This window comes from Procambarus clarkii, unplaced genomic scaffold (assembly GCF_040958095.1).
Source record: "Procambarus clarkii isolate CNS0578487 unplaced genomic scaffold, FALCON_Pclarkii_2.0 HiC_scaffold_102, whole genome shotgun sequence".
NCBI classification, from domain to species: domain Eukaryota; kingdom Metazoa; phylum Arthropoda; class Malacostraca; order Decapoda; family Cambaridae; genus Procambarus; species Procambarus clarkii.
This window is the reverse complement of record NW_027189135.1, coordinates 2,909,073-2,936,036: the sequence shown is the minus strand read 5'-3', so window position 1 is coordinate 2,936,036 and position 26,964 is coordinate 2,909,073.

Genomic DNA, 26,964 nt, shown 5'->3' with positions numbered 1-26,964 from the left:
AGAACACCTTTGGTACTGTTGTACACATTAAATTCTCGATCAGTCTGGGAACATGTGCAAACTAGAGCCACATTAGAACATAGGTAAATATGTGTGTGTATATCACGAAAATAAACACGTGATTAAAAATGTGACAGTGTCAGACCACGGAGGAAAATTAAAACAGGAATTTCCTTAAGTACTTTCGTATATTAATACATCTTCAAAAGGAGTCTAAAGGTAAATATAGGTAAATATATATAAATATATATATACACCCTTCAGACTGCCATTGATCCAAAAACCACCAGTTTGAGAACCCCTGATTTAGAACCACCCAGAATAGTTGCACTATTCGGTGGTGACCAATATAAATTATCCAACCTATTGTCAAAATTAAATAGGCCACGGCATTTTTTTTTTTTTTTTTGGTTATAGCAACCAACGTTGCAAATGCAGTTTACTATTAAATAAAAAAGTGACATCTCACATATAAATACGTTTTCTATGCATCGGACTCGTTAGGTGGGGTTGCTTTTGTGGTTCGTATGTGTAACTAGTTACGTTATAAAGTTCGATTTTTGACGGAGTGGCCAATCAAGCAGACTGCCTAAATTAACGTATTTCTGCCATTTTCAGGTGCTAATAAAACAATTTAAATTGTTTAAATTACGAAAACGCAAGTTTGTTGACGTGATGTAATGAGGAGGCCTAATTAACAGGCGTCATCATTACGAGTAATTAGGAGTAACGTAACTAATTAGGAGTGAGAGTAACTATGATAAGAGCATTAGGAGTAGTCAAGGTGTGGGAAAAACGGATCCGCGTAACACGGTTCAGGATTCATCAGGCATTTACGTAGGTTATCTTGAGATTATCTTGAGGTTATCTTGAGATTATCTTGAGATTATCTTGAGGTTATCTAGATGATTTCGCTGCTTTGCGTTCCCGCGGCCCGGTCCTCCACCAGGCCTCCTCCTTCTTACACACCCCCTAGGAAGCAGCCTGTAGCAGCTGTCTAACTCCCAGGTACCTATTGACTGCTAGGTGAACAGGTCCATCAGGGTGAAAGAAACTCTACCCATTTGTTTCCGCCTCCACCGGGGATCGAACCCGGAACCTCAGGACTACGAATCACGACCGCTGTCCACTCACCTGTCAGGCCCTCATGCTAACGAAACCTGTACATCTTTCCCAAATTATCTCGGCTTTTGTTTATATTAAACGCATTTCGAGTTGCAAACTGCACAACCCAGGGTTGTTATCGTTATAAACAGCCTCGTAGTGCTTCACAAGCCAGGGTTGTTATCGTTATAAACAGCCTCGTAGTGCTTCACAACCCAGGGTTGTTATCGTTATAAACAGCCTAGTAGTGCTTTGGAGTTCATGAGATATTTAATAACTGCATACAAAGCCTCCTTGATTGAGGAAAGATCTACAGGTTTCGCAAATTAGAGTAGTAACGCAAGTGGCAAACAAGGAGTTGTGGGAGGGGCTGTTCAGCTGTTAGTGGTGACAGAGTATGACGACACTGGGCGAAAATTTCCGGTAATAACAAGCCCGAGTTCATCCCTAACAGCTGACAAGAGACAAATGCCCATCGGGGGTGCTGCCATCTGTCGGTGCCCCGCACCCCAAGCCCTGTATGGCGTTGTAAACAAATGAACCCCGGCTAGCCAACCACTCTTGGGGGCTCCCCCTGTTATAATGCGGCTATTGTGGCTGGCTTGGTGGCTTCTTACTGGCTCAGAGCATTCACAGTGGCTTATGTCTGCTTGTATTGTTTCTGAGAAATCGTCAGAGAAGGGAGAAAGGTTTTAAGAATGTTGTTGTCTGGAAGTGAATGCGGATTCATCTCCTCCGTTCGCGTGGGTGGTGGGGAGCTGCGTGGATTGGTTGATGAACACAGTTTAGGTCGTTCGGGGGATTGAGTGAGTTAGTTAGTTTTGGCTCACGTCAAGGCAATGATATTGTTCATGAAAGGTGTTCATCCCGTGGGGGTGACTGTTCATTGTGTGTGTGTTCAATATGGGCGATGCTATTCTTCGTGTGTTCATCATTTGTGGTGTTCATTTGTGGTGTTCATCATTTGTGGTGTTCATTATTTGGGGTGTTCATCAAGGGTGGCGTACATGCGTTGTGTTCACCATTTGTTCATCATCTTCACTAGTGGTAAACACAGAAAAATATGACCCTTGATAGCAAGGAAGACGAAGCACTTAGTGCACTCATTTCAAGTTACAACTTTTTCAAGTGTCTCGTTATTGTACAATTTGACTATTAGCTACCATAATCTTGTATTTCATTGGTTGTAAATAGTAACAGCGAAACAGGAAATATTAAAAAAAATTAATTAATAATTGACAATGAAGTTTGTGGCCATCTTCACTACCGCTATGAGGATAGTGTGTGTGTGTCACCTTCCGGACTCTCCTGATAGTGTGTGAGACCATCTGGACTTTCTTGATAGTGTGTGAGACCATCTGGAGTCTCCTGATAGTGTGTGAGACCATCTGGACTTTCTTGATAGTGTGTGAGACCATCTGGAGTCTCCTGATAGTGTGTGAGACCATCTGGAGTCTCCTGATAGTGTGTGAGACCATCTGGAGTCTCCTGATAGTGTGTGAGACCATCTGGAGTCTCCTGATAGTGTGTGAGACCATCTGGAGTCTCCTGATAGTGTGTGAGACCATCTGGAGTCTCCTGATAGTGTGTGAGACCATCTGGAGTCTCCTGATAGTGTGTGAGACCATCTGGACTTTCCTGATAGTGTGTGAGACCATCTGGAGTCTCCTGATAGTGTGTGAGACCATCTGGAGTCTCCTGATAGTGTGTGAGACCATCTGGAGTCTCCTGGTAGTGTGTGAGACCATCTGGAGTCTCCTGATAGTGTGTGAGACCATCTGGAGTCTCCTGATAGTGTGTGAGACCATCTGGAGTCTCCTGATAGTGTGTGAGACCATCTGGAGTCTCCTGATAGTGTGTGAGACCATCTGGAGTCTCCTGATAGTGTGTGAGACCATCTGGAGTCTCCTGATAGTGTGTGAGACCATCTGGAGTCTCCTGATAGTGTGTGAGACCATCTGGAGTCTCCTGATAGTGTGTGAGGCCATCTGGAGTCTTCTGATAGTGTGTGAGAGTATCTGGAGTCTTCTGATAGTGTGTGAGACCATCTGGAGTCTCCTGATAGTGTGTATGTGTGTGTGTGAGTGTGTGTGTGTAGGCATCTTCACTCCCTGACAGTGAGAATAGTTTGTCATACAGATTACTGTATAATTACAGTAAACATTCAGCATTGTAATTACAGTTTCTGTATTCCATTCACTCATCAACTAAGAGATTTGCTATAGTTGATGCACGTGATTAATGTGCAACTGTAGACGTTCTTACGTGATAAAAGACATCAGTCTTCCAAATGGACAATTGATGTGCAATTGGATTTCGAAACATGGATTTTGAAGAATTAGTGATGCATTGCTGCAAAAATGTAATGGGTTCAGTAGCAATTTTTTTTTTCTTGTGATAGACAGTGTTGTATTTGGGAAAACATTAGCTGGTGGGAGTTAAGGTGGGAATACACTGTTCTTCTTGTTGTTCATTCTCCCACGGTGGCCTGAGGGAGGTGTTAGATTATTGCTCTCAGGGAATTGCCTGGGAGACATTGCATCTCTCCCAGTTGCCTAAGGGAGAGTGCCCTTAGCCCCAAGGAGGAAGACACTCTGTACCTCCCACGGTGTTCTGAGCAAGGAATCCTAACCAACCACACCGTGGGAGTGTCAACATCTTGTCTCTCTGTGTTATGAACCCTGTAACGAAGCCTCTTTATCTCTAACGACTCTTAAACCAACCAGACCCGCCGAACAAGGGGCCAGAGAATGCTTATAAAACATACTCAGACAGGCCCCAAAGGCAAAAATATATAAATACAACAAAAAAATACAACAAAAAAACTTTGAGCTGAGGCATTGGAGGTGTGGAATACTTTCTAACGTGTCGAGAACCAGTTGTGTTGTATTTTTAGAACTTGGTATTCATGCGTATATACACTCACATATACACACACAAGCGTGTATTACACTGATAAGTTGAACTAGCCTAAACTAAGAAATACTAGCAGTATAGAGACATTATATATATGTGTGACGGTAACGCGTTGGTGTTCGGCTGTTTCAAAAGCTAGGGGTAGGGCCTCGTCACATAAAGAAACAAAAAGAGAAAATCTGGAACTTTCGTCTGTGGTAAGGTAATGGGAAGACACACAAAACACAAGTAAATTGAACAATGAAATTTTAATTACGTTAGAAAAGCAAAACATGAATAAAATTGGACATAAAAATTGTAACATAAAATCAAACAAAATAATAAGAATAATCACTGGCAAATGAAAAGTTACGTTAAGACAAGTGAGTAATAGGAAGGAAATTATATTAGTGCAGGAATATTGGCTTCAAGCTGCCACCTCCCTTAGTACACGTAAGCCAAGGCTTAGTCTACCAATGAGACGTGTTGGAGAGCACGGTATATTCTGATGACTGCAGGTCGTGGGGCTCAGACGTCAGCTTGTGTGGTGGGTGGAGGAGCACGTGCGACGGGCGCCAGCCAATCAGCGATAGGCAGGCGACGTACAAGCAGTTTGCTGGTTTGAGTGGCGGAGGTGGAGCAGGTGTCCCGGTGCTGAATACGTTTGCTCTCTGGGCAAAACTTGGTGTTGTACTTGTTGGATATATCTTCTATATTAGTTGTTATTGTTGTTATTAGTTGTATAGGGACGTACTTAGGAGGGAAGAGCAGGCTCAATCTCTCTTGAAGGAGATTATCGTCACAAAGTATATATATATATATATATATATATATATATATATATATATATATATATATATATATATATATATATATATATATATATATATATATTATTAAATATGACCGAAAAAGTAAGATTAATAATTCTAACACGAATTTTCTCAATCTTTCGTACATTACGCTTCACTGTTGGAGGTAAATCAAAAATCAATTCTCCAAAATTCATTTTTATTTCTAGTCTGACGCGACACGGGCGCGTTTCGTAAAACTTATTACATTTTCAAAGACTTTAGTTCACAAATACACAACTGATTAGAACTTACGTATCTCCGATTTTATATCTACATTTGAGTGAGGTGGGAGGGGTGATGTGGCATTAACACAAGACAGAACAAGAGGGGATATTAATAGGGTATTAAAAGTATCAACACAAGACAGAACACAAACAATGGGTATTGAATAGAAGTGTTTGTAGAAAGCCTATTGGTCCATATTTCTTGATGCTTCTATATTGGAGCGGAGTCTTGAGGTGGGTAGAATATAGTTGTGCAATAATTGGCTGTTGATTGCTGGTGTTGACTTCTTGATGTGTAGTGCCTCGCAAACGTCAAGCCGCCTGCTATCGCTGTATCTATCGATGATTTCTGTGTTGTTTACTAGGATTTCTCTGGCGATGGTTTGGTTGTGGGAAGAGATTATATGTTCCTTAATGGAGCCCTGTTGCTTATGCATCGTTAAACGCCTAGAAAGAGATGTTGTTGTCTTGCCTATATACTGGGTTTTTTGGAGCTTACAGTCCCCAAGTGGGCATTTGAAGGCATAGACGACGTTAGTCTCTTTTAAAGCGTTCTGTTTTGTGTCTGGAGAGTTTCTCATGAGAAGGCTGGCCGTTTTTCTGGTTTTATAGTAAATCGTCAGTTGTATCCTCTGATTTTTGTCTGTAGGGATAACGTTTCTATTAACAATATCTTTCAGGACCCTTTCCTCCGTTTTATGAGCTGTGGAAAAGAAGTTCCTGTAAAATAGTCTAATAGGGGGTATAGGTGTTGTGTTAGTTGTCTCTTCAGAGGTTGCATGGCTTTTCACTTTCCTTCTTATGATGTCTTCGAAGAAACCATTGGAGAAGCCGTTATTGACTAGGACCTGCCTTACCCTACAGAGTTCTTCGTCGACTTGCTTCCATTCTGAGCTGTGGCTGAGAGCACGGTCGACATATGCGTTAACAACACTCCTCTTGTACCTGTCAGGGCAGTCGCTGTTGGCATTTAGGCACATTCCTATGTTTGTTTCCTTAGTGTAGACTGCAGTGTGGAAACCTCCGCCCTTTTCCATGACTGTTACATCTAGAACGGGCAGCTTCCCATCCTTTTCCATCTCGTAAGTGAAACACAGCACGGAACTCTGCTCAAATGCCTCCTTCAGCTCCTGCAGATGTCTGACATCAGGTACCTGTGTAAAAATGTCGTCAACATACCTGCAGTATATGGCCGGTTTCAAGTTCATGTCGACTAAGACTTTTTGCTCGATGGTACCCATGTAGAAGTTTGCAAACAGGACACCTAGGGGAGAACCCATGGCGACCCCATCTACTTGCTTATACATGTGCCCATCCGGGCTCAAGAAGGGTGCCTCTTTAGTACAAGCTTGGAGTAGTTTCCTCAGAATATTTTCTGGCATGTCAAGAGGAGTACAGGCTGGATCACGATACACTCTGTCGGCTATCATTCCGATTGTCTCGTCCACAGGTACGTTGGTAAACAGCGATTCTACGTCCAACGAGGCTCTTATCCCTGTGGCCCGTGTGCCCCGCAGTAAGTCAACAAATTCCTTTGGAGACTTCAGGCTGAAGGCGCAAGGAACATAAGGAGTCAGCAGGCCGTTGAGTCGCTTCGCCAGTCTATACGTGGGTGTGGGTATCTGGCTAATGATTGGCCGAAGTGGGTTTCCAGGCTTGTGCGTCTTGACATTTCCATACGCATATCCAGGTTTATATTCCCCAATGATCTTTGGCAGGTGGAGTCCGGATTTCTTGGCGTTCACAGTTTCGATCAGTTTGTTGACCTTTGCTTTTAATTCGGCTGTAGTGTCCTTCGTTACCCTTTGGAACTTAGTTTGGTCAGAGAGTATGATGTTCATTTTCGCCAGATCTTCTACATGGGTACCATCGAGCAAAAAGTCTTAGTCGACATGAACTTGAAACCGGCCATATACTGCAGGTATGTTGACGACATTTTTACACAGGTACCTGATGTCAGACATCTGCAGGAGCTGAAGGAGGCATTTGAGCAGAGTTCCGTGCTGCGTTTCACTTACGAGATGGAAAAGGATGGGAAGCTGCCCTTTCTAGATGTAACAGTCATGGAAAAGGGCGGAGGTTTCCACACTGCAGTCTACACTAAGGAAACAAACATAGGAATGTGCCTAAATGCCAACAGCGACTGCCCTGACAGGTACAAGAGGAGTGTTGTTAACGCATATGTCGACCGTGCTCTCAGCCACAGCTCAGAATGGAAGCAAGTCGACGAAGAACTCTGTAGGGTAAGGCAGGTCCTAGTCAATAACGGCTTCTCCAATGGTTTCATCGAAGACATCATAAGAAGGAAAGTGAAAAGCCATGCAACCTCTGAAGAGACAACTAACACAACACCTATACCCCCTATTAGACTATTTTACAGGAACTTCTTTTCCACAGCTCATAAAACGGAGGAAAGGGTCCTGAAAGATATTGTTAATAGAAACGTTATCCCTACAGACAAAAATCAGAGGATACAACTGACGATTTACTATAAAACCAGAAAAACGGCCAGGCTTCTCATGAGAAACTCTCCAGACACAAAACAGAACGCTTTAAAAGAGACTAACGTCGTCTATGCCTTCAAATGCCCACTTGGGGACTGTAAGCTCCAAAAAACCCAGTATATAGGCAAGACAACAACATCTCTTTCTAGGCGTTTAACGATGCATAAGCAACAGGGCTCCATTAAGGAACATATAATCTCTTCCCACAACCAAACCATCGCCAGAGAAATCCTAGTAAACAACACAGAAATCATCGATAGATACAGCGATAGCCGGCGGCTTGACGTTTGCGAGGCACTACACATCAAGAAGTCAACACCAGCAATCAACAGCCAATTATTGCACAACTATATTCTACCCACCTCAAGACTCCGCTCCAATATAGAAGCATCAAGAAATATGGACCAATAGGCTTTCTACAAACACTTCTATTCAATACCCATTGTTTGTGTTCTGTCTTGTGTTGATACTTTTAATACCCTATTAATATCCCCTCTTGTTCTGTCTTGTGTTAATGCCACATCACCCCTCCCACCTCACTCAAATGTAGATATAAAATCGGAGATACGTAAGTTCTAATCAGTTGTGTATTTGTGAACTAAAGTCTTTGAAAATGTAATAAGTTTTACGAAAAGCGCCCGTGTCGCGTCAGACTAGAAATAAAAATGAATTTTGGAGAATTGATTTTTGATTTACCTCCAACAGTGAAGCGTAATGTACGAAAGATTGAGAAAATTCGTGTTAGAATTATTAATCTTACTTTTTCGGTCATATTTAATAATAATATATATATATATATATATATATATATATATATATATATACATATATATATATATATATATATATATATATATATATATATATATATATATATATATATATATTTTGTGACGATAATCTCCTTCAAGAGAGATTGAGCCTGCTCTTCCCTCCTAAGTACGTCCCTATACAACTAATAACAACAATAACAACTAATATAGAATATATATCCAACAAGTACAACACCAAGTTTTGCCCAGAGAGCAAACGTATTCAGCACCGGGACACCTGCTCCACCTCCGCCACTCAAACCAGCAAACTGCTTGTACGTCGCCTGCCTATCGCTGATTGGCTGGCGCCCGTCGCACGTGCTCCTCCACCCACCACACAAGCTGACGTCTGAGCCCCACGACCTACAGTCATCAGAATATACCGTGCTCTCCAACACGTCTCATTGGTAGACTAAGCCTTGGCTTACGTGTACTAAGGGAGGTGGCAGCTTGAAGCCAATATTCCTGCACTAATATAATTTCCTTCCTATTACTCACTTGTCTTAACGTAACTTTTCATTTGCCAGTGATTATTCTTATTATTTTGTTTGATTTTATGTTACAATTTTTATGTCCAATTTTATTCATGTTTTGCTTTTCTAACGTAATTAAAATTTCATTGTTCAATTTACTTGTGTTTTGTGTGTCTTCCCATTACCTTACCACAGACGAAAGTTCCAGATTTTCTCTTTTTGTTTCTTTATGTGACGAGGCCCTACCCCTAGCTTTTGAAACAGCCGAACACCAACGCGTTACCGTCACACATATATATAATGTCTCTATACTGCTAGTATTTCTTAGTTTAGGCTAGTTCAACTTATCAGTGTAATACACGCTTGTGTGTGTATATGTGAGTGTATATACGCATGAATACCAAGTTCTAAAAATACAACACAACTGGTTCTCGACACGTTAGAAAGTATTCCACACCTCCAATGCCTCAGCTCAAAGTTTTTTTGTTGTATTTTTTTGTTGTATTTATATATTTTTGCCTTTGGGGCCTGTCTGAGTATGTTTTATAAGCATTCTCTGGCCCCTTGTTCGGCGGGTCTGGTTGGTTTAAGAGTCGTTAGAGATAAAGAGGCTTCGTTACAGGGTTCATAACACAGAGAGACAAGATGTTGACACTCCCACGGTGTGGTTGGTTAGGATTCCTTGCTCAGAACACCGTGGGAGGTACAGAGTGTCTTCCTCCTTGGGGCTAAGGGCACTCTCCCTTAGGCAACTGGGAGAGATGCAATGTCTCCCAGGCAATTCCCTGAGAGCAATAATCTAACACCTCCCTCAGGCCACCGTGGGAGAATGAACAACAAGAAGAACAGTGTATTCCCACCTTAACTCCCACCAACTAATGTTTTCCCAAATACAACACTGTCTATCACAAGAAAAAAAAAATTGCTACTGAACCCATTACATTTTTGCAGCAATGCATCACTAATTCTTCAAAATCCATGTTTCGAAATCCAATTGCACATCAATTGTCCATTTGGAAGACTGATGTCTTTTATCACGTAAGAACGTCTACAGTTGCACATTAATCACGTGCATCAACTATAGCAAATCTCTTAGTTGATGAGTGAATGGAATACAGAAACTGTAATTACAATGCTGAATGTTTACTGTAATTATACAGTAATCTGTATGACAAACTATTCTCACTGTCAGGGAGTGAAGATGCCTACACACACACACTCACACACACACATACACACTATCAGGAGACTCCAGATGGTCTCACACACTATCAGAAGACTCCAGATACTCTCACACACTATCAGAAGACTCCAGATGGCCTCACACACTATCAGGAGACTCCAGATGGTCTCACACACTATCAGGAGACTCCAGATGGTCTCACACACTATCAGGAGACTCCAGATGGTCTCACACACTATCAGGAGACTCCAGATGGTCTCACACACTATCAGGAGACTCCAGATGGTCTCACACACTATCAGGAGACTCCAGATGGTCTCACACACTATCAGGAGACTCCAGATGGTCTCACACACTATCAGGAGACTCCAGATGGTCTCACACACTATCAGGAGACTCCAGATGGTCTCACACACTATCAGGAGACTCCGGATGGTCTCACACACTATCAGGAAAGTCCAGATGGTCTCACACACTATCAGGAGACTCCAGATGGTCTCACACACTATCAGGAGACTCCAGATGGTCTCACACACTATCAGGAGACTCCAGATGGTCTCACACACTATCAGGAGACTCCAGATGGTCTCACACACTATCTGGAGACTCCAGATGGTCTCACACACTATCAGGAGACTCCAGATGGTCTCACACACTATCAGGAGACTCCAGATGGTCTCACACACTATCAGGAGACTCCAGATGGTCTCACACACTATCAAGAAAGTCCAGATGGTCTCACACACTATCAGGAGAGTCCGGAAGGTGACACACACACACTATCCTCATAGCGGTAGTGAAGATGGCCACAAACTTCATTGTCAATTATTAATTATTTTTTTTTAATATTTCCTGTTTCGCTGTTACTATTTACAACCAATGAAATACAAGATTATGGTAGCTAATAGTCAAATTGTACAATAACGAGACACTTGAAAAAGTTGTAACTTGAAATGAGTGCACTAAGTGCTTCGTCTTCCTTGCTATCAAGGGTCATATTTTTCTGTGTTTACCACTAGTGAAGATGATGAACAAATGGTGAACACAACGCATGTACGCCACCCTTGATGAACACCCCAAATAATGAACACCACAAATGATGAACACCACAAATGAACACCACAAATGATGAACACACGAAGAATAGCATCGCCCATATTGAACACACACACAATGAACAGTCACCCCCACGGGATGAACACCTTTCATGAACAATATCATTGCCTTGACGTGAGCCAAAACTAACTAACTCACTCAATCCCCCGAACGACCTAAACTGTGTTCATCAACCAATCCACGCAGCTCCCCACCACCCACGCGAACGGAGGAGATGAATCCGCATTCACTTCCAGACAACAACATTCTTAAAACCTTTCTCCCTTCTCTGACGATTTCTCAGAAACAATACAAGCAGACATAAGCCACTGTGAATGCTCTGAGCCAGTAAGAAGCCACCAAGCCAGCCACAATAGCCGCATTATAACAGGGGGAGCCCCCAAGAGTGGTTGGCTAGCCGGGGTTCATTTGTTTACAACGCCATACAGGGCTTGGGGTGCGGGGCACCGACAGATGGCAGCACCCCCGATGGGCATTTGTCTCTTGTCAGCTGTTAGGGATGAACTCGGGCTTGTTATTACCGGAAATTTTCGCCCAGTGTCGTCATACTCTGTCACCACTAACAGCTGAACAGCCCCTCCCACAACTCCTTGTTTGCCACTTGCGTTACTACTCTAATTTGCGAAACCTGTAGATCTTTCCTCAATCAAGGAGGCTTTGTATGCAGTTATTAAATATCTCATGAACTCCAAAGCACTACGAGGCTGTTTATAACGATAACAACCCTGGGTTGTGAAGCACTACGAGGCTGTTTATAACGATAACAACCCTGGCTTGTGAAGCACTACGAGGCTGTTTATAACGATAACAACCCTGGGTTGTGCAGTTTGCAACTCGAAATGCGTTTAATATAAACAAAAGCCGAGATAATTTGGGAAAGATGTACAGGTTTCGTTAGCATGAGGGCCTGACAGGTGAGTGGACAGCGGTCGTGATTCGTAGTCCTGAGGTTCCGGGTTCGATCCCCGGTGGAGGCGGAAACAAATGGGTAGAGTTTCTTTCACCCTGATGGACCTGTTCACCTAGCAGTCAATAGGTACCTGGGAGTTAGACAGCTGCTACAGGCTGCTTCCTAGGGGGTGTGTAAGAAGGAGGAGGCCTGGTGGAGGACCGGGCCGCGGGAACGCAAAGCAGCGAAATCATCTAGATAACCTCAAGATAATCTCAAGATAATCTCAAGATAACCTCAAGATAATCTCAAGATAACCTACGTAAATGCCTGATGAATCCTGAACCGTGTTACGCGGATCCGTTTTTCCCACACCTTGACTACTCCTAATGCTCTTATCATAGTTACTCTCACTCCTAATTAGTTACGTTACTCCTAATTACTCGTAATGATGACGCCTGTTAATTAGGCCTCCTCATTACATCACGTCAACAAACTTGCGTTTTCGTAATTTAAACAATTTAAATTGTTTTATTAGCACCTGAAAATGGCAGAAATACGTTAATTTAGGCAGTCTGCTTGATTGGCCACTCCGTCAAAAATCGAACTTTATAACGTAACTAGTTACACATACGAACCACAAAAGCAACCCCACCTAACGAGTCCGATGCATAGAAAACGTATTTATATGTGAGATGTCACTTTTTTATTTAATAGTAAACTGCATTTGCAACGTTGGTTGCTATAACCAAAAAAAAAAAAAAAATGCCGTGGCCTATTTAATTTTGACAATAGGTTGGATAATTTATATTGGTCACCACCGAATAGTGCAACTATTCTGGGTGGTTCTAAATCAGGGGTTCTCAAACTGGTGGTTTTTGGATCAATGGCAGTCTGAAGGGTGTATATATATATTTATATATATTTACCTATATTTACCTTTAGACTCCTTTTGAAGATGTATTAATATACGAAAGTACTTAAGGAAATTCCTGTTTTAATTTTCCTCCGTGGTCTGACACTGTCACATTTTTAATCACGTGTTTATTTTCGTGATATACACACACATATTTACCTATGTTCTAATGTGGCTCTAGTTTGCACATGTTCCCAGACTGATCGAGAATTTAATGTGTACAACAGTACCAAAGGTGTTCTAAATGTAATAATGATTGGGATTGTTGGGTTAATCTTGCAAAGTTGACCGAGACTAGCATTGTCTATTCGGAATTTCTTCTAATGGGCACATGTTGCAAAGTTGCTGTGGTGTGCAACCGTTCCAAAGTGGTTCTTGTCACGTTTATCAACTCACACACTTCGGAATATATATATACACACGGCTAGCTAGAAGGCAGGGGACCAAGAGCTACACCTCACTTTCCCATTGTCACAAATAGGCAAGCATTAACAGGTAAGCACTAATAGGGGTGGGTGGGTAGGGAACTTTAACTCGAGGAACTCCTGGGAACTCGCCTGAGACACTCAAAGAAGGCATTGAGATACACTGGGAACCAGCCAGTCGCACTCAAGGAAAGGGGCTGACGCACTCGAGGGACACTCAAGACAAAGGGAAGTCCGCCCAAGACACGCACGATCCTCACTCTCTCAAGGGTTGTTAATACCTAGAGTGTCCCTGTAGGTGAAAAATAATATGCTTTGCAATATATTGGTTTCGCTAGCATTGTCTGGCGCCCCGGGCCAGGAGTGTGAGCTGGGGAAGAGGGCTGGGAAGAGGGCTGGGAATAGGGGTGGGAACGTGGGGAATAGGGAATGGGGCTTTTGGAACAAACGGGGAAATAGTAAACGAAAGCAGAGAGAGAGTAGTGGAAAAGAAACAGTCCTTTCAGGTTGACTGTGATGGAAAGTTTGAGCTCTGGTTGGTCCTTTTCCATTGCCGTTACTACTCCATATGCTGTAGGAAAGTGGTCTGTGTGCATTATTTTGAATTTTGGAAGATGTGCAGAGTCTGACGATGTCTGGTGTGTGACTGGTGGTGTCCTCTCCTGTCTCATACTGTCGTCATGTGGTTGGGAGGTGGACAGAGAAGTCTGACACTGGCTGGTGTGTGACTGGTGGTGTCCTCTCCTGTCTCATACTGTCGTCATGTGGTTGGGAGGTGGACAGAGAAGTCTGACACTGGCTTACTGGTGTAGCACTGGTGACAGCACTGACTGGTGCTGTCCTTTCTAAGTCCATTATGTCTGCTGTCTTGCTGGTAGAAGCACGTAGTGGAGCCTCGATAGCAGTTTTCTTCGGTGCCTGCTGCACCTCGGTCCACTGTCCCTCCTCGTCTGAAAGCTGCCTCCATTGCCTCTTTCTCTTTGACTTCCCCATGACGTCTCCATGAAGTGAGGAGCGATTCCTTGCCCTACCTAATGCCTGAGATACTTCCAGGCCTGAAGAAATTCATTCCCCTCCAATGGAGGTCGTAAAATGATTCTTCCAGGTGGAATCAGGGATAACTAACACCTAATTGAGCTGTTTGGTCAATCTTTCCCTGTTAGGCTAAATACACCTTCTAAGGTGCCCCCTTGTGGCGATGCCTGCAGGGTATCGCCTCGCCCTTCAGGGTAGGACTTGCTATCTGGTCACTGAGTGATATCTGGTCAGTGATACGGTCCTCACAAAAAAAAAGAAAAAACTCGGTCATGGGCGACGAGTATAATATGACAATCTGGGTCACCTGCATACTGGGTTGTGCAAAATACAAGTCAGCTGGGCAGCAGATAATCAACAACGTTGTTTTTCCATCATTTGTAGACGAAATCGGCCTTGTTTCCTTCCAAATAAGATATTCTCCGGGTCTTGAAGTACTGATGTGTTCTTCCTCACAAAACCGTAATGATTTGAGTTGATGGGTGCTTAGAATCTTAAGTTTTCCAGGGAACCAAACCACGTGTAACCAGCTAGCAATGGCGCCGGCAGCGATTCTGGTGGGGGCTGATTGTGTGGATGGTTATGAATGGTTGTTATGGTGGATGGCGAGCTGGTCGTTGTTGTGCCTCAGAGTCCCAATTGCATGGTTGGAGATGCAGGGGCCTCTCTTGGTGGGGCCAGCACTGCCTCAGGAACGCATATGCCGGTAAGGCCATTTGTGGCATACAGGGCTTAAATTTTAAATTTTGCCCCGAAAGCGAGTTTATTGAACAGTGTAACTCATGCTGTGAGTGGACACACCACCATAGTGACAGTATTGGGCAGCGCCACTCATCCTGTGAGTGGACACACCACCATAGTGACAGTATTGGGCAGCGTCAGTCATCCTGTGAGTGGACACACCGTCATAGTGACAGTATTGGGCAGCGCCACTCATCCTGTGAGTGGACACACCGCCATAGTGACAGTATTGGGCAGCGCCACTCATCCTGTGAGTGGACACACCGCCATAGTGACAGTATTGGGCAGCGCCACTCATCTTGTGAGTGGACACACCGCCATAGTGGCAGTATTGGGCAGCGTCACTAATCCTGTGAGTGGACACACCGCCATAGTGACAGTATTGGGCAGCGCCACTCATCCTGTGAGTGGACACACCGCCATAGTGACAGTATTGGGCAGCGTTACTGATCCTGTCACTTGTACCCAGACACAGCTGGAACTTGCTTAACTGTCTCTAGTGAGCAGCTTCTTAAACAAGAAGATTAACACTGTCCACCCTGAAAATCTTACGTTATCTTGCGGGTACAAAATTGAGGAATCTTTTAAGAACAGTATCTATATTTGACAAATGGTATTTTCCTAACTCAAACAATGTGGCATATTTCTAATGATTCTTAGACGTTTACATTCTCTCAGGTAGTGGTCAAGACGCTGTCCATCACTCTCTTCAACATCTCTGCTCAACTGTTGTTTCCATTCTGAATTTCCATGGATATTTATATCCAAGACGGATTCTTGCTATTACCGATTCTCTCCCACGGCCACCTCCTCTTATTCCATAATGATTGGGAGTGCCAATTGCAACCATGTTGTACCAGCGTACAGATTCACCGATTTGTTCTTCTGTCCTCCTTTTCTCAGTTACCCTGTCACGGTGATATTGCCTGATAATACCTCTAAATTTGTAGAAGAGTCTTGTGTATGAAGTATTCAATATCGTCTCCTTCAGCGGCTTCAGCAGCCAGCACATCTGCTTGTTCATTTCCACAGATTCCAACATGGGAGAGGACCCACAGAAATTTGACGACTCTTCCCTGGTTGGTAAGTACTATCACAGCTCTCTTGATTTCAGCGACTATTGCAAAATTTTCTGCCCGATTTTAACGAAGGCTTTGTAACGCTGCTTTTAAATCAGTGCAGATCCCTGCACCATTAGTGTTTCCCTGTGAGGTAGCTATCCATTTCCCGAGTCTCCCCTTGACACCCTTGCATGCAAGCTCGTCCAGGATCGCAATCTCCTGTGCTTTGCCGAGGGGAGCCTTCGAGGTCAACAAATACAGAATATTTATCTGTGTCATTAGCCAAGTAATTAATTATACAGTTTGCTGTGCTCCGTCCTTTGACAAACCCGTTGAACCTTTTCCCTCTCCCCTAGTCTACCTATTTTGTGCAACAGTCGGTTTAGGAAGATCCTTTCAAGCATCTTGCATGTGCATGACATGAGTCCGATAGGTCTGAAATTGCCGGGGTCATTGGGCTTTGGTATGGGAACAATTATTGCGTGTTTCCATTGTGTGGGCAACACTCCACATAGGAATGATTTGTTAAAACAGGTGGAGTAGTGGATTCCCAGACACTTCACACAGTGCATTGAGTATGTCGTAGGTGATGCCATCTTCACCAGATGCAGTACTTTTACCCTTTTTTATAGGCCCCCCTTCCTTAATTCCTGGGTTGTGATTGGTTCCCCATACTCGTCATCACTAGACTGTGATCTTGTTATCCTAATTCATCGGTTATTATATTGCAGGAGCTGTTCCCTGCTTATTTCACCAAGGAGGGAGGAGGAGGATGCTGCATCACTCCACTTTTGTATTACCTGGTTGATGGGGTTCTGGGAGTTCTTCTACTCCCCAAGCCCGGCCCGAGGCCAGGCTTGACTTGTGAGAGTTTGGTCCACCAGGCTGTTGCTTGGAGAGGCCCGCAGGCCCACATACCCACCACAGCCTGGTTGGTCCGGCACTCCTTGGAAGAAACAATCTAGTTTCCTCTTGAAGATGTCCACGGTTGTTCCGGCAATATTTCTTATGCTTGCTGGGAGGACGTTGAACAACCGCGGACCTCTGATGTTTATACAGTGTTCTCTGATTGTGCCTATGGCACCCCTGCTCTTCACTGGTTCTATTCTACATTTTCTTCCATATCGTTCACTCCAGTACGTTGTTATTTTACTGTGTAGATTTGGTACTTGGCCCTCCAGTATCTTCCAGGTGTATATTATTTGATATCTTTGTCTTCTTTCGAGTGAGTACATTTGGAGGGTTTTGAGATGATCTCAATAATTTAGGTGCTTTATCGCGTCTATGCGTGCCGTATATGTTCTCTGTATTCCCTCTAGTTCAGCAATCTCTCCTGCTCAGAAGGGGGAAGTGAGTACTGAGCAGTACTCAAGACGGGACAACACAAGTGACTTGAAGACTACAACCATTGTGATGGGATCCCTGGATTTAAAAGTTCTCGTAATCCATCCGATCATTTTTCAGGCTGACGCAATGTTTGCTTGGTTATGCTCCCTAAACGTTAGGTCATCAGACATTATTATTCCCAAATCCTTGATATGCTGCTTTCCTACTATGGGCACATTTGATTGTGTTTTGTACCCTGTATTATGTTTAAGGTCCTCATTTTTACCGTACCTGAGTACTTAGAATTTATCACTGATAAACATCATGTTATTTTCTGGATGCCCAGTCGAAAACTTTATTAATATCAGAATGAAGTTTTTCAATGTCTTCAGCTGAGGTAATTTTCATACTGATTTTTGTGTCAAATGCAAAGGATGATACGAAACTGTGACTTGTATTTTTGTCTATATCTGATATGAGAATAAGGAAAAGCAGCGGTGCAAGGACTGTACCCTGAGGTACAGAGCTTTTAACTGCACTTGGGCTAGATTTTATATGGTTGACTGTTACTCGCCGAGTCCTGTTTGACAAAACTGAGTATCCAGCGTCCTAATTTACCGGTTATTCCCATTGACTTCATTTTGTGTGCTATCACGCCATGGTCACATTTATCGAAAGCCTTTGTGAAGTCTGTGTATATCACATCTGCATTCTGTTTTTCTTCTAAGGCCTCAGTGACTTTGTCGTAGTGATCAAGTAGCTGTGAGAGGCACGATCTTCCCGCTCGAAATCCATGTTGGCCTGGTTTGTGAAGGTCATTGGTCTCCATGAAATTGGTGACCTGACTCCTAATCATTCTCATAATATTTTATAATGTGCGACGTTAGTGCAACTGGTCTATAATTTTTTGGCAATGCTTTGCTCCCTCCCTTGTGTAGAGGGGCTATGTCTGCTACTTTAAGTGCATCTGGTATCTCCCCCGTGTCCAAGCTCTTTCTCCACACTATACTGAGTGCCTGTGCTACCAGCACTTTGCATTTCGTTATAAATATTGAATTCCATGAATCTGGACCCAGGGCCGAGTGCATGGGCATGTTTTCAATTTCACTTTCAAAGTCTAGTACGCTCGTGTTGATAGTTATATTTACAGGGGTTTGAATATCCCGCATAAAGAAATTGTCTGGAACTTCCACCTTCATGTTGTTTATTGGAGCGCTAAACATGTCCTCATACTGCTTTTTTAGGATTTCACTAATTTCTTTGTCATCCTCCGTGTATGAACCTTCACTTGTACGAATAGGTCCAATACTGGCAGTGGCTTTTGCTTTTGATTTCGCATATGTGAAGAAGTATTTTGGATTTCTCTTTATTTCCTGAATTACTTTCTGTTCTAACAGCCTTTCTTCAGTTTGATATGAGTGTTTCAATTTCTGCTCGATTTCTTCAATCTCCCTATTTAAATTATTCCTGCTTTGACGGGAAATTCGTGTCTGCATAAGCAGTTCCGATATTTTTTTCCCTTTTTTTTTTATAGTGTCGTCTGCGTTCTCTTTCTACGTTGGATCTCTTTCTGGCTTTCCTCAAAGGAACATGTTTCAGACAGACTTGATACGGTTCCGAAGTCAGTTTTTCTATTCCTTCTGTAGGATTTGTATTACTTAGAACAGTTTCCCATGGAATGTTTGTAAGTTCCCTATTTATTTTCTCCCAGTCTATCCTTTTATTATTAAAACTGAATTTACTGAATAGCCCCTATTCAGGAATATTAATACCTCAGCCTTACCCTTGGGGTCTTTGTGAGCCGAAGGCCGAGTTCTGCCACCCCTTAGCTATCTGAATGTTTGCCCACACTTGTCTCGCAGATGTTTCTCTTCCAATGGAGCTAGTGAAGTCAAGCCATTGTCTTTCCCACTCTTCAATCTTCTCTTCCCTGGCTACTTGACACATAAGATTTAAACAGCCCTTGATTGCTTTCAGTGGGATGTCACCTTGAGGTTACCTTGAGGTGCTTCCGGGGCTTAGCGTCCCCGCGGCCCGGTCGTCGACCAGGCCTCCTGGTTGCTGGACTGATCAACCAGGCTGTTGGACGCGACTGCTCGCAGCCTGACGTATGAGTCACAGCCTGGTTGATCAGGTATCCTTTGGAGGTGCTTATCCAGTTCTCTCTTGAACACTGTGAGGGGATTGCCAGTTATGCCCCTTATGTGTAGTGGAAGCGTGTTGAACAGTCTCGGGCCTCTGATGTTGATAGAGTTCTCTCTCAGAGTACCTGTTGCACCTCCGCTTTTCAACGGGGGTATTCTGCTCATCCTGCCATGTCTTCTGGTCTCATGTGATGTTATTTCTGTTTGCAGGTTTGGGACCAGCCCCTCTAATATTTTCCACGTGTAAATTATTATGTATCTCTCCCGCCTGCGCTCAAGGGAGTACAGATTTAGGCTCTTTAGTCGGTCCCAATAGTTTAGGTGTTTTACTGAGTGGATTCTAGCAGTAAAGGATCTCTGCACGCTCTCCAGGTCAGCAATTTCTCCAGCTTTGAAAGGGGCTGTCATTGTGCAGCAGTACTCCACTCTAGAGAGCACAAGCGTTTTGAAAAGTGTCATCATCGGTATAGCATCTCTAGTGTGAAAAGTTCTTGTTATCCAACCTGTCATTTTTCTTGCAGTTGTGACGGATACTTTATTGTGTTCTTTAAAGGTAAGGTCTTCCGACATGAGTACACCCAGATCCTTTACATTGCCTTTACGTTCTATGTTATGATTTGCCTGAGTTTTGTACGTGGTTTCCGTTTTTATACTTTCATTTTTTCCATAGCGCATGAGCTGGAACTTATCTTCGTTAAACACCATATTATTTTCTGTAGCCCATAGAAAGACCTGATCTACATCTGACTGGAGGTTCGCCGTGTCCTCTATGTTGCCTACTCTCATGAAGATCCTAGTGTCATCTGCAAAGAATGATACAGTGCTATAGGTTGTGTTCTTGTCTATGTCTGATATGAGGATGAGAAAAAGTACTGGAGCAAGCACAGTACCCTGGGGGACTGAGCTCTTCACGGTTGATGGGCTGGATTTTATTTTGTTGACTATTACACATTGGGTTCTGTTGGTCAGGAAATTGTAGATCCATCTGCCTATTTTTCCGGTAATTCCTTTTGAACGCATTTTATGTGCAATAACGCCATGGCCACATTTATCAAAAGCTTTTGCGAAATCTGTGTAAATTACATCAGTGTTTTGTTTGTCTTCCATGGCATCTAATGCCATATCATAGTGGTCCAGCAACTGCGACAGGCAAGAGCGCCCTGTTCTGAAACCATGTTGTCCGGGGTTATGGAGATGCTGTGATTCCATGTATTTTGTGATCTTACTTCTTAGCACTCTCTCAAAAAATTTTATAATGTGCGATGTTAGTGCTATCGGTCTGTAATTTTTTGCCTCTACCTTATTTCCTCCTTTATGAAGTGGTGCTATCTCTGCTGTTTTTAGTATATCAGGAATAACGCCAGTATCTAGGCTTTGTCTCCACAGAATGTGGAGGGCCTGCGATAATGGTTTTTTACAGTTCTTGATGAATATGGAGTTCCAAGAATCCGGGCCTGGTGCAGAGTGCATAGGCATACTGTTTATGGCTTCTTCAAAATCCAGTGGGGATAGGGTGACGTCTGATATATGATTTGATGTTGGTATCATATCCATGAAAAATTCATTTGGGTTATCAATCTTTAGTGCGTTTAATGGCTCACTGAAAACAGAGTCGTACTGCTTCCTCAGTAGCTCGCTCATTTCTTTATTGTCATCGGTGAAAGTTCCATCTCCCTTTTGCTGGGGCCCGATACTAGATGTGGTTTTTTATCTTGATTTTGCATAGGAGAAAAAATATTTCGGATTTCTCTCTATTTCACTGATGGCCTTTTCCTCTCTTTGCCTCTCCTGGGTTTTGTATGATTCTTGTAGCTTGCGTTCAATTGTTTCTATTTCTTTACCTAACCTTCTTCGCCGTTCTTGAGATAGGGTGCGACTCTCAAGTTGTTCCGCGATTCGTTTTCTTCGCCTATATAGGGAACGACGTTCCCGTTCCAATCTGCATCTCTTCCTCTTTTTTCTTAGGGGTATGCGGTTTGAACATATTTCTAGTGCTACTGAGCTTATTTTTTCCAGGCACTGGTTCAGGTTTGCATTTTCTAGCTGTTCTTCCCAGTTTATTTTTGTGGAGTCCTGGTTTATTTGCTCCCAGTTTATCTGTTTATTATTGAAGTTGAATTTGCTGAAATCTCCTCCACCGGGAATCTGGACTGGTTTTGAAGGTCTACTCCCCATGGTTGTCATAACTTCAATTAAGTTGTGATCTGAGTAACAGGTATTTGTAATCATTATGTTCCTGATCAATTCATCATTATTAGTGAAAATGAGGTTCAGCGTGTTCTACTTCCTAGTTGGTTCTACTATTTGCTGGTTTAAGGCAAACCTGTCACACAACCGTAGCAGGTCATTTGCATGTGCCTGTTCATTTAGGCTACTTCCTGGTATTCTTTCTGATATTACTGTATTAGCCAGGTGCTTCCATTTCAGGTGCCGTAGGTTGAAGTCCCCAAGCAGGATGATGTTCGGAGCTGGATTTGTGAGGTTTTCCAAGCAGTGTTCTATTTTCATTAGTTGGTCTTTAAACTGCTGAGGGTTTGCCTCCGGTGACTTATATACAAGGACAATAACTACATTTAGAATCTCTATTTTGATTATCAGCACTTCCGCCATATCATTTGAGGAGTTTAGCACCTCAGTACAGATGAGTGTGTCTTTGATGTAGAGGCTGACCCAACCCTGAAGCCGGTGTTTCCTATCACATCTGAAAAGATTGTACTCTGAGATCCATATTTCACCATCATGGTAGTCCTTTGTGTGGGTTTCTGTTAAGGCTGTAAACACTGCATTTGCCTCATGAAGGAGAAGGAGATGTCTCCGGTACTCTCTACTCATGTACTTTACATTTGCATTGAGCATATTTATGTAATCGTTCTCATACCATTTTATTTTCTTCTTCTGAGGGCTACTTCACCCCAAGTCGAAGACAGAATTCTGAGACAGCTCTCAATTTGGTTATTAAAGTCATCAACAAATTTATCAAAGTCTTCTGGGATTTGGTATACATAGTGTTGAGTGTTCAAACAAGCGGTTGTCGGTCACGGCGATCCGTTATGCGAGGCGCATTAGGACGGGTGTGATGCCATTGTTTGGGGAGATGACAGGATGGGCCGGAGATAGTCGAGGCTGGGACGCTGGCTGAGCGATGGCCCCCAGAGTGCTGGTTGGGATGGTTGCAAGGAAAGGCCGCTACCTGGAAGGACCGAAGGACACGGAAGGCGTCTGGGCGGTTGGTGTGCGTACCTGTGGGGCTGGCGGTGGCTGAGGCGTTGGCAGGGGAGGGCGAGTTTCGCCGAGGCTATCATCTGAGCGATTGCATCCTGTCTGCAAGGGCAGCGATATGAGATCGCGGTGTGGTCTCCCTTACAGAGAAGGCGGCATTTGGTGTCAGCCTTGCAGGTTGTGTAGTGGTGATCTTGAGCGCAAATGCTGCACTTGATGCTTTGTGTGCATGTGGCGGTAATGTACATGCTTAGCACTTGAAACATTGTCGTGAAGAGTAGAGTCGTTCCTTCTTTCCCTGGTCAGGTAGAATCTTGATGCCAAAGCACTTAATCCCTTGTGAGGTGACAAGGGCCGCTGATTTGATTGAGGCGAAAGCAAGTTTCATGGTCGGTCAGGGATCATTGGCTTCTTTCTTCAGGATAGCCAATTCGGTCGTCAGAACTGAAGGGTTTTTAGAGTCGATGGTGTCCAGTGATGGGATCGAACTGTCGTTTCAGTGAACCCAACACATTTAAGTCAGTTTGGTACTCTAGTTTTGCTTTATCAGGTATTTAATTCAAGGTATTCTAATGAGGATTCATCTGGCTTAGTCAGGTGTCTTACTTCCCCACCGGGTCCATCGTCAGGTGCCTTACGGACTGTTCATGCCCGTGCAACTTCTTGGGTGGCTTAAACTTTTATCATCGTCAGGTGCGACACACGTTACTTGGCTGGGGCCTGACTAAGTTCACGAATTAATATTTTGTGCTAAACATGTACCACTGCTATAATTCATCTATATTACCAAACACACATGTACACTATATGTACAGATATATACACACATGTTAAGACACAATGAAATAGAGATGCCTGTCTCTCGTCAATCAGTTCTGCTCACTTCAGAACCATTTGCTCTCTCTCTGCTGGATACTGGGCAGAGGCATGGCTCCTCTTAATGATGTCACTAGCTTCGTCGTGTCGTGAGTGCTAACCGCTTGATTTTCCACAGTGCAGGCCATGCAATCCATATTCGTCTGCATCTGCCTCGTTGCAAATACACCTATGAACAGTGTGGATAGGGGCAGCAAGGCAAAGAGCACTTGCAATACAGAGCTGCTGCAGATCAAGACGTGTGCCTGTTGCAGACTTAGGACCTGCCAAAAGGAAGTCCCCTGCATGGGGAGCCTGCACAGCTGTGAGGCGTGCACGATCACTGGGGGTTGTTGCTGCCTCCAGCAAAGCTGTGGCTTTGTCGTCACCAATGGGGCGATCCTAGCGTAATTGTTTTCTGGCTTTCAGCGGGGATGGTCTGAGTGCTGGGTCTGCCATAGTACCCCACTTTGTGTCACATTCCATATAGTGGGGGTCATGTGTCCCTACTCAGTGACCCAGGTTGTCAGATAGAATTTCCTTGACCAGGTCATCTGATGCTAAGAAGAAAGACAGGAAAGCTGGGACAGCCATTTGGGTGGCATTGCAGACACCCAGGCCGACGAGCCTGACAATAAGAGTTACTTGTTTCTGCTGACAGTCATTGAGGAAAAGGTTCACAACGTTTTCCAGCATGGTCTTCAGTATGAAGTCATACGCTTCAAGCTTTGGGCTGTCAGAAGATGGGGCACACCTCAGAAAGTATGTTAGCCTCGGAAGGGATGAGCATTTAGTGAGGAGATAAAAAGTATTGTGGGCATTGATGTCACCTATTCTGTCTTCCATCCTCCTGAGGTCTGATTTTCTTATGGAGGATCTTCTCAACGGTGTTAGACCAGAGGGAGGCTCCAAGGAGGGTGCTGTTCTCGGCCCTAATGACATGGGCTCCAGGCAAGACGGATCTTTTTCAAGCTATGATGTCTGGGTTGGAGACTACTTTACACTTGGAAGGGTTTAGGAAGAGACCCAGGTATACATATTGCTTCTTCATTTTTTTATGTCTTCCAAGAGGTGGTCACCTATGTGCCATAGTCCAAAAAAACAGATGTTGAAGACGAGGAGTCACAATAACGTGGCTGAAATATGTTGACCAGACCACACACTGGAATGTAAAGGGACGACGACTTTTCGGTCCGTCCTGGACCATTCTCAAGTCGATTGTGATGACTGATGAAGATTAAGCCACCCAAGAGGTGGCACGGGCATGAACAGCCCGTAAGTGGTACAATTTTTTTTTTCTCAGTATTCTGAGGTTGCATTTAACCATCAAGCTGTTATCGCGGGGGAGGATACTGCTTCACAGTCTTTATGAGGGTGTCCAGCTGCTGGACACCTTTGTTGACCAGGAGAGTGGCTGTGTTGATGGCTTCAGGGTGGCCACTGCATGATTCAGGAACTCTTAAAGCTCTTCTAAGGTCATTGGTTGCTTCACATTCCAGAAGATAGTGAAGTAATGGCTTTTCTGTGACAGTTTGGCAGAAGATGTACTCTCTCTGTCGGGGTTCACCAATCTCCCAGTTGCGTCTGTAACCTAGACGTAGTCTATATAACCTAACTGCTATTTCCCTGTGGATTCCTTTTGGGATATTTAACCTTTCTAATTTGGTTACCTGAAGATACCATGTTGCAGATGGCGAACCTTCAGCTATTCTCTGGTGCAGGTAGGCTTTGTTGAGATGTGAGAGTTTTTTGGTGATGATGTTTTTTATGTTCTCTAGGCTGGGTTGAATTGTTTTATGTATCACTGGATGACGAGTTGCCAATTTAGCAATTTCATCAGCTTTTTCATTTAATGGGATTCCAATATGGGATGGGATCCAGTTTAAAGTTATGTTGAGTCCTTTGCCTTTAGCGACTGCTCCAAGATACAAAATGGTGGTAATTATTTCCACATTATCTTTCCACTGTTTTTGTCCTAGTATTTGAAGTGCAGCTTTTGAGTCTGTGTGTATGATTGCATTTTGAGTGTTTTGTGCAATCACATATGCGAATGCCTGTTGTATGGCAAACAGCTCAGTTTGGGTTGATGATACTAGTCCTCCCAGTCTCCAATATGCCTGTACGCTGGCCGTGCAAAGAGCAGCGCCAGCACTCTCATATTCTGTGTCCACCGATCCGTCTGTGAAGATGTGGGTGGCTCCTGCTACTGCTATGCTATACATTTGCTCTTCTATTATGCGCCTTAGGATTGTCGGATCATAGGCAGCCTTTTTCATTGGGAGACTTTCTATTACTATTTTGAAAGTAGGCTCTTCCCACGGCGCGGAAGGAGTGTAATTTGGGTGTGGATGATCACCCTCTCTATCAAGAATCATGTTTTTTAAATGTAGTCTGTTTAGGACATTACCTGCTCTTGCAGCCCAAGAGTTTCCATTGTTTTGGCCTAGTCCAACCACCAAGGCCTGCCGTAGTGGGATTGGATCAGAAGAAATAATTATCTTACTGACAATTGTAGCTGTCCTTTGTGATATTCTTTCTTGTAGAGAGGGCAAATCCGTCTCCAGTCTAAGTTTCAATCCTGGTCCACATGCGGGCTCCCAGTGCCGCTCTCATAGCATTGTTTTGGGCAACTTCAAGCTTTTTCCACTGTTGGTGTGATAGATTTGCGAGTGCAGGTGCGGCATAATCAATCACTGATCTGACTGCCTGTACATAGTATGTGCGAAGGACTTGCAGATTGGCTCTTCCAGAAAGGGAGGTTAGCGACCTGAGAATTGCCGTCTGGGCCGCAGTTCGCTCTCTCAAGTAAGTGACCTCAGCATTAAAATTCATGTGTGTGTCCAGGATGATTCCTAGATACTCATAGGTGTCCACCCATTCAATTGGTTGACCCTGTACTGTGAGTTGGATGTTGGGCTTCGCTATTTTTATGGGCATGGCCTTTGACTTTGAGGGGTTGAGTTTGATCCCAATCTGTTTTGCCTCTTTACTGATGCAGTCTAAGCATTTGGGTGCAAGGCACGCTGCTTCCCTTCCTTTTATGATGATGACAAAGTCGTCCGCGTAGTTTAGCAGCCTGCAGTGATGTGGGAGTTTCAACCTCATTATTCTTTCCATTAAACAGTTGAAGAGAAGAGGGCTGAGAATACCTCCTTGCGGTGTACCATTTTCATGACTTTTGTACTCAG